At 37.0% G+C, this 13,766-nt stretch overlaps 1 protein-coding gene across 1 annotated transcript in view; it reads left to right on the forward strand.

Moving 5' to 3' along the window:
* grik4 (glutamate receptor, ionotropic, kainate 4) overlaps positions 1-13,766 on the forward strand; it is a 375,294-nt gene that overhangs the window by 52,684 nt on the left and 308,844 nt on the right. The window lies entirely within an intron of this gene.

Raw genomic sequence — 13,766 nt, forward strand, 5'->3', positions numbered from 1 at the left:
GCGTGAAGACAAATAAACACATTGCGACATGTTAGTTGCATAATACCTTGAATATTTTCATAAGAAAAACGTATGTTTATAATGCAATTAGGGATGTCAATTTTCACAAATTCCCATGATCGATCGTCGTTTAAATTAACGATCAATTAATCGATTAATCGTTAGCCTTAATACTGCGATATGCGTCTACTTCAGTGGCTATAACAGCATGATAGGGGTCTGCAAATGCTGCACAAAACGCTATATGTTCCTCACCAAATCAATTAGAATGGTTTTAAATATAAATAAAGGGCTAGTAGGATTGTAAAATGTTTCGATGTGATTGATAATTAAATTTATTATTTAATAATCAAATATAACTACTAATACAACGTGTCACCAACGCCGCCTCATATGCGCTTAGAATGTGTGACTGTTGTGGACGCGCTCTTCCTGGAACAACTGCACGCGCTGAATGAATCTGCTACCGTTAAACTGGAGCACTTCGCTAGCACGTTATTTATCTAAAAGAAACGCGTCCTATATGAGATTAATCAGGTATATTCAAAATAAACATAATATTACAAATTATATCTGCACAAAATGACGCAAATTCATGCACAAGTGAACTTGAACTAAGTTACGTGCCATTCATTCAGAACTACTCATGTTGTGGACGCGCTCTTCCTGGAGCAACGCGACACGGCAACTAAACCCAAATAATTCACAATGTTTTATTACAATATTGTTCTCTTTATAATGTTATGTGATATTACAGTCCCAATAGTCATTATTAGTCGTGCACTGCCGTTTGAGCTGCGCGCGCTGAAGCTGACGCTTTACTACAGAGTTAATTCTTAACCAAATGCATCCAATATGAGATCAATCAGATATAGATAGGCCTACAGAAAATAAACAGTATTACAACTTACATTTGCACAAAACAAAAGGCTGCGAATGCACACGCAAACTTATACTCATGATGAAGGTGTAAAATGGTCCCAAAAATAACTCCGGCACGCTCGCTTTACATGTTTCGCGGTTGAGCAGCGCGCACGCGCATGAAGACCTGCTTAATCGATGATCGATAAGTTGTATCGATTAAATGTATTATCGACAATTAATCGATCGTCGATTAATCGTTGACATCCCTAAATGCAATACTAGTCGACAAAGCCTTTATCGATGTAGAATAAAATATAATTTTTGCATCATTCTATGATATGAAGCCACGTCAGATCACAAAAGGAAGTTATTTCAAGCACTCGACTGACATCTGAGGAGTTTGTTTGGAGTACGATCATGTCATTACAAGAGCCTCTTCCCCTACTTGAAGCTTTCACTCTTAAGAAGTCCAACACCACTCATTCCAAACATCAGTCATTTTGTCATGAAGAGCTTCCTACATGGTTTTTCCCTCTTCAATACTTACTACTGGTATTTTATTCATCTTGAAAGACAGGCACTCTGAAAACCTTTTGGCTATTTGCTCTATTGATAAACGTAGCGGAATTCATCGTCTACGAACACTTTATGGCAAACATGAATAATTAAAACCGTGCACAGTAAATACTTTGGAAATTAATCATGTGTATGATTTAGACTTTTGAGCATTAATCTCAAGCTTACTGACATTTTGTTTTGTCATGTCCTCAACCAATTTGCCTGTAAATTGGTTTTGCTGTTGGCTCTAGATGTCAGATAGCCAAGGCTGGAGTTTTTCGGTTTGATGTATATATGAGCGGTAAGATAAACAGGGGTGTTGATACTCAATCCAGTCCCCTGTGTTTCCTGTTACGAAGTTACGAGTCCGTGTCGGTCCACCCATGAAGCATAGTAAAGTTTCATGCCCTCCTCGGGGGAAATTCCTCATCTGGATCTACAACAGGACGGACCAGGAAGTGGTATAGATGTGAGAGCTGTACCTTCGTGTGAAATTGCATGTGGCAGTGCAATTTCCATCTCAAGTGGTGTGCCCATCTAGCCCACCACTTAATTTTCACTTATGATTGAAAAAGATTTTCCAGTCTGCACAGAAGCCATTTTACCTGGATTCCGTGGCCCATAGGATCTTGTCATCATTCGGCGAAGTGTGGCAGAAACGACATGCCAGCGAAGCCTCTCTGCGGTGGTCTGTCTGTGTCTTGTCTTTGGCATGACATTTGTTTGTGCCATCTTAGTGGCACTAAAACAAGGCTGTCACACAACAATTCCCGATATAATGGGCATTTCAGAAAGAAAAAAAAACCTTTGAAGTAAACAACAGATCCCATCTGCTGGCTCGGATACGTGGTCAAAACCCTCCATTCATTTCCCCTTACAGGGTCTGGAGTGTAGAAGAAAGATGACATGACAGCATCTCATTATCCACTAAATAATAATATCCACTTAATCTGCTGGATTAATTACAATGACAATGACAGATGGCTCATTATCGCATCATCCAGAGAGGATTCTGGGAAAAAAAGTACAGGTACAGAATCATATGCGCTGTGATGGGATCACTGTACAGCATGAAGTCAGTAATTTTGCATTTGGCATGGCTCTGTGACTCTGTGAAGGTATTAAGGCTCCGTACTGCAATGCTCACTGGTTACTTTAATAGCAGGCTGCACGCTTATTAAAGATTCACCTTGGTTTGTGTTTTTTATTTTTTTTATTTCCATGTAACTGCCCATCACAAGTGGGCTATATACAGTATACCATGTGTCAACGGGTTCATGTGAAATCTTTAAACGCTTAGGAATTAGGGATGCACCGATCTGATACTAGGGGTGGGAATCTCTAGGCACCTCACGATTCGATTCGATTACGATTCAGAGGGTAACGATTATCGATGCATCTTTTTTTGTGTGTGTGACTACTTGGTACTTTTTAAAGCAAAGTATTTGTGATGTTTTGCGTTCCGTCAATATTACGTTATTAGAAAAAAAAGATTTTATTTTTTTTTGAAAAAAGATTTTTGACTCATCCACGTCCGCATCGCGATGCATCTAAGAATCGATTTTTCCCCCCACCCCCGCCCCCAGTATCGGTATTGGCTCAGATACTGCCATTCTTTGCCGGATCGGGTATCGATCAGACGAGACTAGTGGTGGAACGGATCACAAAATCCACGGCTCGGATCATTTACGGTGTTTGAGCCACGGATCGGATAATTTTTCGGATTAAAAAAAAAATATATATATATATATATATACATACAGTACATACATACATACATGATGTATGTCTACTCTCTCTCTCTCTCTCTCTCTCTCTCTCCTGTCAAGTCCCGATTTCGCCTCTTCTTTTGCATTTAAAATTGTTTGAATGTGTAAATTGGCAAGACAAAACACGTCCAAATAATAAACTTTCACTCTATGATGGTTCAATTTAGCAGTTAATCAGCAAATCACATGCGTGCCGAACCGTGGGTCCTGATTCGTACTGCGATCCGTTCCATCCCTAGACGAGACCGATCCAAATCCGATATTGTGCGTTAATGTGTTATTCTTAAGCCTCACAAAAGGGCACAAAAACATAAAGAACCATCAACTTTTCAAACTGCATTTTCAACTAATCTAGTTTATAATATTATTTTGTCATAGATTATGATCATATAATTTTTTCATTTGTTGTTCTTTATAATGATGTTTAACACACAAAATAGTAATTATCAGTTCAACAAACAGAGGTATAGAAATTCTACATTGATAAAAAAAAAATCTGTGTTGATATCGGATCGGTATCAGCCGATACTCAGAATTTTTGGTATCGGATCGGTTCTGAAAAAATGGTATCGGTGCATCCCTATTAGGAATACAGATCTTTAAAGGTCAACTCAGTTTGTTGACTTTTTGAACAGGGAGCAATTTTTCAGTATCAATTTAGCCAGCTGTCATGCCCTCTTGTCCTCTGTGTCTCCTTCCACATGCATGTTGTTGAGTTGTCATCATGGTCTATTTATGGCATGTGCACAAACTACATATTTTCAAAGTTGACTAGTACAGTTGTTGTTAAACTGGGGTCATGGGGCAGTAAAGGGGTGCTTGGTGGTCTGTGGAAAATGTGAGAGAAAAAGGTACTTTACAGATTGTATTTTTAGAGTTGAAAGATGGCATGTTATTAAATGAATACATTAAATATTTTATGCAATAATGTTAAATACTTTATATGATATTTAAGGTCCATTTTGCTTTCTAAAGACAGGTTGAAAATCAGGAGATTACTGAATAAAAGAAATGAATAAAACGTAATTAGTTTTAAACACTCTTAAAACTACCTTTAAACTCTTTAAACTTACAGGTTTATAAATCTAATATTACTCTAATAGAAAAAGATATGGTGTCAACTTAATGCAAAAGTAAATATTTTCTCTAATATTCTAATAATATCCTTTGGCCTTGGTGCAGTGAAAAGCCATTTATATAACTTTGGAAACAGCATGTCTATAATATAATTTGTTATATTTTTCTCTCACACTGTAAATAGGTCTTTATGCATAAAAATATTTAGCTGCCTTTATATTTTGGGAAGGGGGTCACAAAGGTCACAAGCTCCTCACAAGGGGATCGTCATATATTATTCCTTGGTCTTAAAATGTAAGGCGCGCTAGCGTACGGGAGGCGAAACACAAAAGCGAGTAATAAATGCACCCACTATTTTAAAAATTACAGCGTGTGAGCTCGAGCAAACACTCGAGCTCACACGCTGTAAATTTTAAAATAGTGGGTGCATTTATTACTCGCTTTTGTGTTTCGCCTCCCGTACGCTAGCGCGCCTTACATTGTGTGCGTGCGAGGCTGCGAGTGCGTGCATGCGTGCGAGTGTGTGTGAGTGTTATTGTAACTTAAGTACACTTGACAGTTTCATGTGCTTTTTGTATTTACTATTGTCTGATCTAAATGGTCCTGTTGTCTGCTGTGTTCAGACTTAAGTTGTGTTTGATGTTTGCTACATTTAGAAAGTGTACTTTCTTTGAGCAGCTAACATAAAAAGGGAGTTCAAATATCTATATCTGTCTGCTTGTATTGATTGACGACAAATGTAGGCATGTGCAGTAATATTGAAACGTGAGGATGCAACGCATCATGATGCATCATGATATTGAATCCAAACGAATCATTGACATGATAATCGTAATCGAATTGAATTGTGAGACCAGTGACAATTCACACCCCTAACACACATACACACACACAGCCAATCAAACATCTCTCTTATGTTCAACAGCAATATAGTAATATTGAGAAATTACTCAAATTTAATTTATTCCTGTGATGGCAAAGCTGAATTTTCAGCATCATTACTCCAGTCTTCTTACTCCTTGTCACATTAACCTTCAGAAATCATTCTAATATGCTGATTTGATGCTTAAAGGTGACTTTTTGAGCAATGTTGCTTGGGCACTTTCCCATTGAAAATGGGCAGTAAATTTCTATCTGGATAATTTAGATTGGTCGTGGGCCCTGTGTCTCATCTGGTTGCCCGTTGATGGCAACATTGCTCAAAAAGTTGCCCTGTGTATCATCACTTTAAGAAACATTTCTTATTAGTATCAATGTTAAAAACAGTTATGCTGCTTAATTTATGGAAACCATGATACATTTTTCAAGATTCTTTGATTAATAAAACGTTTACAAGAACAGAAGAAATGTTTTTTAACATTATAAATGTATTTAGTGTCACTTTTGATCAGTTTAATGTCTTTGCTGATTAAAAGTATTTCTTTCTTTAAAAAAGCAACTTTTGGTTGATAGCAGCGTGTGTTTATTGAATTGTATATTAATAATAATTTTTTATATAATAAATAAATTTTGACCCATCGCTTGCCTATTTTCAATGTCACACATTCATTTTTCCACATTTTTTTCTTGACAGGAGACTCAGGTTAGCAAGGGTATTGAAAGGCAGAACTTCTCAAAATGGCCTCCGAATAGACTTGCATAAATATAGAACTGGCATTGGGGGAGGTCATTCATAGCATCATAAAAGTTTGCTGTGATGCATTTCTGGACAGGCCTGTTTGACACGAGCAGACTTCCCACACAGCACAACACAAACAACATGTGACCTTCTCTTTCCTCAGGAGCCACAGTGCAAACGCTTATCAACACCTTTTCTTTTCCCTAGACATCTACACACCACACTTTACATGCTATTGAAATTCTCCAGTTAGTAAAGAGAAAGCAAGACCCACAGGGCAGAGATGAAGTCAGACTTAAGTCAGTGTTCATAAGACAGAGGAGTTGACAGCGTACAGCATGTGCTACCTATTTAAGATAGAATAGTTAAAAGACATGTCGGTCTATGTTAATTCTTTACTGTTACAGTATTCTGTGAATTAGCGCTTCTCTATCCTAGTTTCATTCAAACAGTTGCGGTAAAGTGTAACAGAGGATGTTACGGCCAGGCAAGGGCTCCATCTGGAAGGCTTGATGACAAAGAAAATCTTTACAGGAGTGAACGAGAACAGCTTGCGATTGTTGATGAAACCGGAGCGTGTCTCAGTCTGACTCAAAATCGCACTCACAGTGTGCCTTCATCAGTGACAGGACATTTTATATTGACTCACTAGTTGTAACCAATACGTCATTTGTGATTTAACTAGTCTATGAAAACTTCATGAAGGTAGTAGGCAAAGTAACTCATTTGCAAATACGTAGAGAAATTAGATGGTTTGACGAAAGCGAATACTCTGAATTGTCTCTCCGTTGTGATGTTAAGAGTCTGTGCCATAGTCACTCAATCTTTTTATAGAGTCCACTCATTTCCATTTATTCAGGATTTGGCATTTCACCTCCTTTGGAACACTTTCAGTTGCCATGGAAAATGTTTAATTGAGTGGGCTTTTTTTTGGTGCCTAGATGAATATATCTAGCTTTCCACCTAGACTTCATCCTAATCACGTCCAAATTTAAGTGGTTAAGCACTATTGCTTGAATTTAAAAAGATGACTTAATAACTTTCTATAACTAAAAAGTAAAAACACTTCCATTTTTCTTGGGAATTTGTTGCAATCTTCTGCTCGTCTTGTTCTGTCAACCATCTGGCTTGGATGGCAAATAATGCACAAACAGCCTCTAACCAAATCATAAGATAAATTAACAAGAGTATTTAGATTTTTCTTTTATTATTTTAGATGTTTTGCCACAAACGTCGTCCCAATGCATTTTGGCTGCATCCGTTGGCTTTTGATGAGGAACAATTTGATATCTTGATGAAAGAATCTATTGACTCTTTAGTTAAATTTATGCAGTGTCTTGTAAATACTTCTCTGCGGATGGAGAATTTTGTCTAAAAGGGTTGGAATATTCAATTTATTTCAATTGGACGGTTTCTGACTTGGACATGCGGTCTGCTGAGACTAATTTGGATTTATTTGCTGGTTGCCATTTTGAAATGCTCCCTACTAACGTTAATGCAAAGTGAATCTATTACATTCCCCAGCAGGTATGATCAAGACAAATATGGCATTATGGGAACAAGGAAAAACCTCTAATTTGTCGGTCACTGTCTGCTGAACCCCTGCCATTATCAAATATGGCTGGAAGCCTGGCCCGACCTTAAAGTAAAGCACCTGAGGTTAATTCTGTGGACACGTGGTCATGAACCTTGGAGTTATTCTAGACGGTCCCGTCCTGACCAGAGCAAATGTCCTTATTCTTTAAGTCTATTTATCAGCATTCACATTTAATTTCCTTTGCTTTTACTTTTAAGGCTGTTGGTCTGACAAGCCAGAGTTTTGACTGTCGACTTTACGCCTGCTGCATATTGTAGTTTATTGAGGCTTAGAACCATCTATTCAGAAATGAAGGTGCAGTCTGAACACCACCAATCACATTTCACTGACTTTTTACTTGACATTTAGAGGTGGCTAATAGACCGCTGTTTGTCAAACATTGACCGTATATCTTGTTTACTTGCAATTATCTAGCAAGCTCTTTGTCATAATCGCTCAATGAAGCAGCCCCGACCTTTGTAAACAGTCCATTGTTTCCCTCAGAAAGCACGTACTGTATATACTACATTAGGTCTGTCAATTGGTAAATAAATTGAGAACATTTATCTCAATTCATATCTAAAATCCATAATCAGAATGAAATGTATACATGTATTTATTGTAAAAAATAAAATAAAAAAACTGCAATTTATCATGTGCTCAGCCATATTAGGGATATCCAAAACATTTATAAATTTGAATACATTGAGAACCGCAAACTTCTTGACCTTGTATATGCAACAAATGTTTTCAATTTCTACTTTTTTATTCTGTGTATAACCTTCAGTTTTCTAGTTGTGGACTTTCTCAGGTTTTGCTAAGGCCTATAGTCTAAGACAGGATAATGGACGACAGTAACCTATGCTAGGATTTTTCTGTTTTTTTCTTCTCTTTTGGATGCAGTTATTGTCAGCAGTCTTTGAACTCTGCCCTCTTGGGCAACTGGGGGTAAAGTGTTTGGCAGCTGAGCTCGGCTCCTGGGTTGCTTTGCCATCTCTCTTCCTCTTTTCTGGGCCATTGGCTTCCTATTATTAGTGGCTCTTTTAAAGCTACACTATCTTACTATCTCTATATCTCTTACTTTGTAATTCCTGTAGTATTCTCTATGCTTATTGATTGCCAATAGCCTCACTAAATTGTGTTCTAAATTATATCTCTTTCACGTATGCACAGACAAAAAAGTATTTAAACTAGTCTAAATTGGTGTCTACTGAAAATGTACACATATTTAATCAACAGTTTTACTTTTATGTTTATCATTATTTCTCTCATTATCCTTAAAGGGATGAACATTTTCTTTTAAACCTATGATATTCTTCTTGTTCTTTAGATTTTGTTTTGTCCATAAAAGTGGTTTGGACACAATTGACTTTCATTAAATGGTCAAAATGAAACATCATTTACAACACCATTGGTTGTGCTGGAGGTTGAGGTCAGATGGCTGACAAACATTTTGTGAAAGTATTTAAACACTGAAAAGATTTACGTACTTCACCTTTTAGTAGCAGAGAATGGTGACAAACAAGAATGATGCAGTTTGTACATTTCATCATCAGTCACACCAGCCCTATAAATTTGACTTGAACAGGGATTTATGTTGGATAAACACCCCAAACCGTCTCCCAAAGCCACATTGACCTTAATGTTGCCATATTATATATACCATATTTGGTCTTCTCCCATCTTTTTTCCCTTGCTCTTTGTTCCTGAGACTGAGAAGCTTGACCATTTTTCTTCCCCCCCCCCCCAAAAAAAGAAGAAGTAAAGAGTACCTCTGCTGCTAGTTATGATGCTTTTCAACAATTTCCATATAATTTTTGCAGGATGTAATTTCATTTAAATGTTTCAGCCCACACAATTCGTTCTCTGACACTTGAAATGAAACTCATTCTTTATCTGAAATTAAATCAGTCTTAATGTGCAGATGAAAACATTTTCACTGTTCATTGATGACATAATCCAGATGTTCATTTCCAATCTCCTCATTTTCTGCTGCGATGGAAATAAATCTATTTTTATCAGTGGCATTAGATTTGGCATTAGATTTGGCTCCAAGACAGTTAGTTGTTTCTGTATAATGCGTTCTCCATGTGCCCTTTTCTGACTGTGGTTTATTTTGGATCTTATTGGCTGGTGGCATTTGGCATATTGTTTCTGTTGATATGGGCCTATTTGCTTAAATAGCCTGTGTGGGGCTTAAAATCTGTCATTTTCTCAGGCTCTGTGAGTAGTGCTCTTTTTCCCATCTTGCGCCTTTGACGTCTGCCCCACAGACGGCCATCTCCGCACCTGTTTCATCAGCCTCTGTGTCTCGCTCTGTTCTGGGTTCAGCTGTAAGGTCCTGTCTGAAGCTGCCACTCAGACCCAATAACTTCTTATGTAAATGATGCTCGAATGAAATGGGATGCCATGTGTGTGTTGTTTGTTCATTTTCAGCCGGATAAGAAGAAATGGCATTGATGGTCAGTCAGACTGCCGCAGACAGAAAGGTGAAGAGAGGTTGTTTGTCCTGGCTGCACTGTCAGCTTTCTGAGACTGATTGCTCATTGAGCGCTCTCCCACTCACTCTTTAATCAACTTGTCACCTCCTCGTTTTCATTAACCTCCATTTGTTTAGAATCATCATCATCAATTACATCACTTATATGTTAGCCGACATGATCATCTGTTCATTTAAATTCTTGCAGGCACATAAGGAAGTTTGCCATTTGTCAGAAGTGACAGGAAGGATTTGGGAATGAAGCTGTAGTGTGAAGTTGACGCATGACTCATCATTTCCTGTTTGCGCTTAATTTGTTTAACAACTTATCTTTGGTCTTCTCCTTGCAATGCCAAAAACATATACACAAACACATGTACATACAGTAAAATATTAGGCTTCACTTTATTTTAAGGTGTCATTGTTACAGTGTAATTATACATTTAAGTACTGAGTAAAATTAATTAACTACATGTACTTACTATAGGGTTAGGGTAGGATTAGGATTTGGTTGAGGGTTAGTTGCATGTAATTATGCATAATTTACTGTTATTACTATGGTAAGTACATGTAACACATGTAACAAGGGCACTGTAAAATAAAGTGTTACCAAAGATTACATGACTGTAGATGCTTAAACGTTTGTTTGAAACTAAATTCATAATTTATATTTTTCTTTTGAGGCATTTCTAAAAATAGATTGCTGATTTAATTTGTTTTGCCAAGTTGACATGCTTGATAATAACCAATAACACTTGCTATTTATAGCATTCTAAAATATACACAATATAAATCCACAACAAATAAGAACATGTTTGGTATAAGTTAAATGCGGATGATTATTATTATTATTATTATTATTATTTTACTGTCAGTACTGTTTAATATAATATTCCTTTTCAATTTCAGCTAGTTGTCATTTCTCACAATTAAAATGTATTTATAAATTCAGCAAAAGTTACTCAGCATCATGCATTTACATCAAAAACTTTTTATTTCTCACTACTTAATAACAAAATAAGAATTATATCGATATTAATTGTTAGTAGAATTGCATTAATAATTGTTTTACCATTATGTAATCTACATGTAAAATTTTAATTAACTACTTTTTGTATTTTTATTATTATTATTATTATTTTGTATTCAGTGCCAAACAAATTAAGTCAAATTTGATGTTTGCAGACATAAATACCTTTATACTGTATATCATGTGATACATTATGATTGTAAAGTCTGTGACCAGGAAATATTTTTGCACGGAATAGCTCACGACCTTCCCAGTGGCACTTGCAATCACCTGCCTGACCAGACACTAATGTCCTCATATTTTCCATATCACTTCACCTTGTGTTGTCTCAGCGGTTGTCACAATGACATATGAAGCTCTCACAAGTGACTATGCTCTCTCAGCAGAATGCCCGTTGGCTCATCACCTCCCATGACGAGTTTTACCGCACCACTTCTGGGTGAGTCAATGACAACCATGTCCGCATGCTCATCTCATTTGAGACATGACGACAGATACACCTCTGCAAAATGAATAATATTCTGATGCAAACAATAGCATTTGTGTTTTATGGAGAGTGCAGGGTACAAGAGATGCCAAATTAGCAAGCGCAAATTGGTTTGGGCTGACCTTTTTCTATTTTGGAGAGCTTGAATTGACTGATTTCAGGTCAATGGTATTCATAGAGTTTACGTAACGTCTGAGTTGAGTTTCATTGTAATAATAAACTGATGATTAAAGTTAAAAGGTTAGAATGAAAAACTTTACAAAGTTCAGCTGATATATAATGAAGTATGATATATAATGGCAAATTCCATAGAGATAAATGATTGACATCTAAAATTACTGTTTAATGTCAAGCCAATCGCACTTATTTTTGACATTGATTCCTATTTCAGTCGTTATGGCATGTAAATGTCATGAATGTAATGGGCATATTGACAAAACGTCATATTGACGTCAGACATATTCTGTACTTGACAGCGGTCGTTTGTTTTACAGTGTGCCAACAAGGAGCAGTCACCGTGTAATATTGGATGGTTTGGATTACCCATAATGCTTTTAAATTAATAATTTACACTTTAAATGGCTACTTCAGAGAAATACTGAGTGCCATAATTCTATTTTTATTGAATGGGCAGCTCACCAACACAACACACTAGATTGACGATAAGTCCCTAATAGTGTTTGTACAGTAGTTTGATTTTCTGTGCGCAGAGAAACCCGCTTGCTGTATCTTTCTCTTTTCTCATGTTTTTATATCTTTCACGCTGTGTATCTGGCCTTGCTAACAGTGCTGAACATATATCAGCCGACTGAAGAGTTACAGTCTTATCTTTCGGTGCCATATCACACCCTCACGACTAGCTGGATCTCTACAACGCCTGAGGAGTCCATCTCACTCCTCCATGTCCGTGTCTTCTGCTCGCTCGCACTGTCATAACAACTTTAATTGAACACTGATACTGAAACTGCAGCACTAGCACCGTGTTGTGTTTCTTCAGAGCTGGAGGTAGCTATAGATGCTGTTTGGATTGGACAACCGGGTCCTTTTTGAAAACTATCAATGTAATAATTAAACAAGCTAAGGTAATATTGTTAAAGAATTTGTACACATTAGCTCAGTTTTTTTATTTTTTTATTTTTTTAACTAAACCATGTCATATGACTTTCTGAGCAATTACAAAAAATTTTGACTGGAGCTTTCAAGCTTTATAAACGACACAAAAGTACCATAAAAGTAGTATGGATGATTGGTGTGTTAGTCTTCTGAAGACATTTGATGGCTTCATTCAAGAAACAGACTGAAATCGGTCGTCATTCACTGGTAATCTTCTTTTCCACTGGGCTGTTAATGACTAAAAAACTGAATCAGTAAATTGAACTTGATAATATAGAAATTTTAACTTGCAAATATGAAATAATGTGTTGTTGTGTGCCATATTCTGTGCAAGAAGCCACATCATCTCACAAAAGGATGCTCAACTGTTGTTATGAAGTGAGTTTGGAGTAAAAACATGTTATTAAATGTTGTCTTTTGTTGGACAAGAGGTTTGGAAAGTCATGTTTGGAAAGATCTTTCACGCGTGTTGCTTTTTCAAATGCACGTAGACTCAAACTCGCAGTGCTTTCAGATGGAGCAGCATTTACTACTGATCACAGAGCCGTATGTCACTGACAAGCTGCACATAAAAAGAATAATCGCAGCCTTTGTGATTTGATAATCGCAATAAGCCAAAGCGGTTTAAGCGTGATTTCAGGTTAATTGCAATTAATCGTGCAGCCCTATTACTTATTCCAAATAATTATCCTCTCAAGAGAGTGTGCGATTGCGGACACAGGCTAGATCTGAGCTAATAATGATCTGAGCTGATCTGGGGCCTTTACCATGAAGCCGGTTTAGGTGGATAGCCAGGTAGGCTATGTTTCAGTTTAGTTTGTGCTGACCCTGGGTTTGAGGCACCATGAAAGTGGCTCGGCTATTAGCTTTGTTCATTGCCATATTAACTTACGCTCCATGGCTAACCTGCTCCGGGACAGGTTATATTCTCAAACCAAAATTGGACCGATCAGCTGTGAGCAAATTGACAAGTCTCTGACGAAATAAAGCCCTGAGTTGACAGAGAAAGTTGATGATCAGCGTCATGGTACCAACAAAGCCTGATTGAAATGGTTTGGTTTTGTCAATTTGAAACTAATCCTTTAAACCTGAGTTTATTCAACTACCATCATGGTATGGGCCTCAGATCACTAAATAATTGAATCAGTGAATTGATTTTGAAAATTGATCTGAGCTGGTAATGACTGAATCATTA

The sequence above is a fragment of the Leuciscus leuciscus genome (assembly GCF_965113295.1).
Source record: "Leuciscus leuciscus genome assembly, chromosome: 9".
NCBI classification, from domain to species: Eukaryota; Metazoa; Chordata; class Actinopteri; order Cypriniformes; family Leuciscidae; genus Leuciscus; species Leuciscus leuciscus.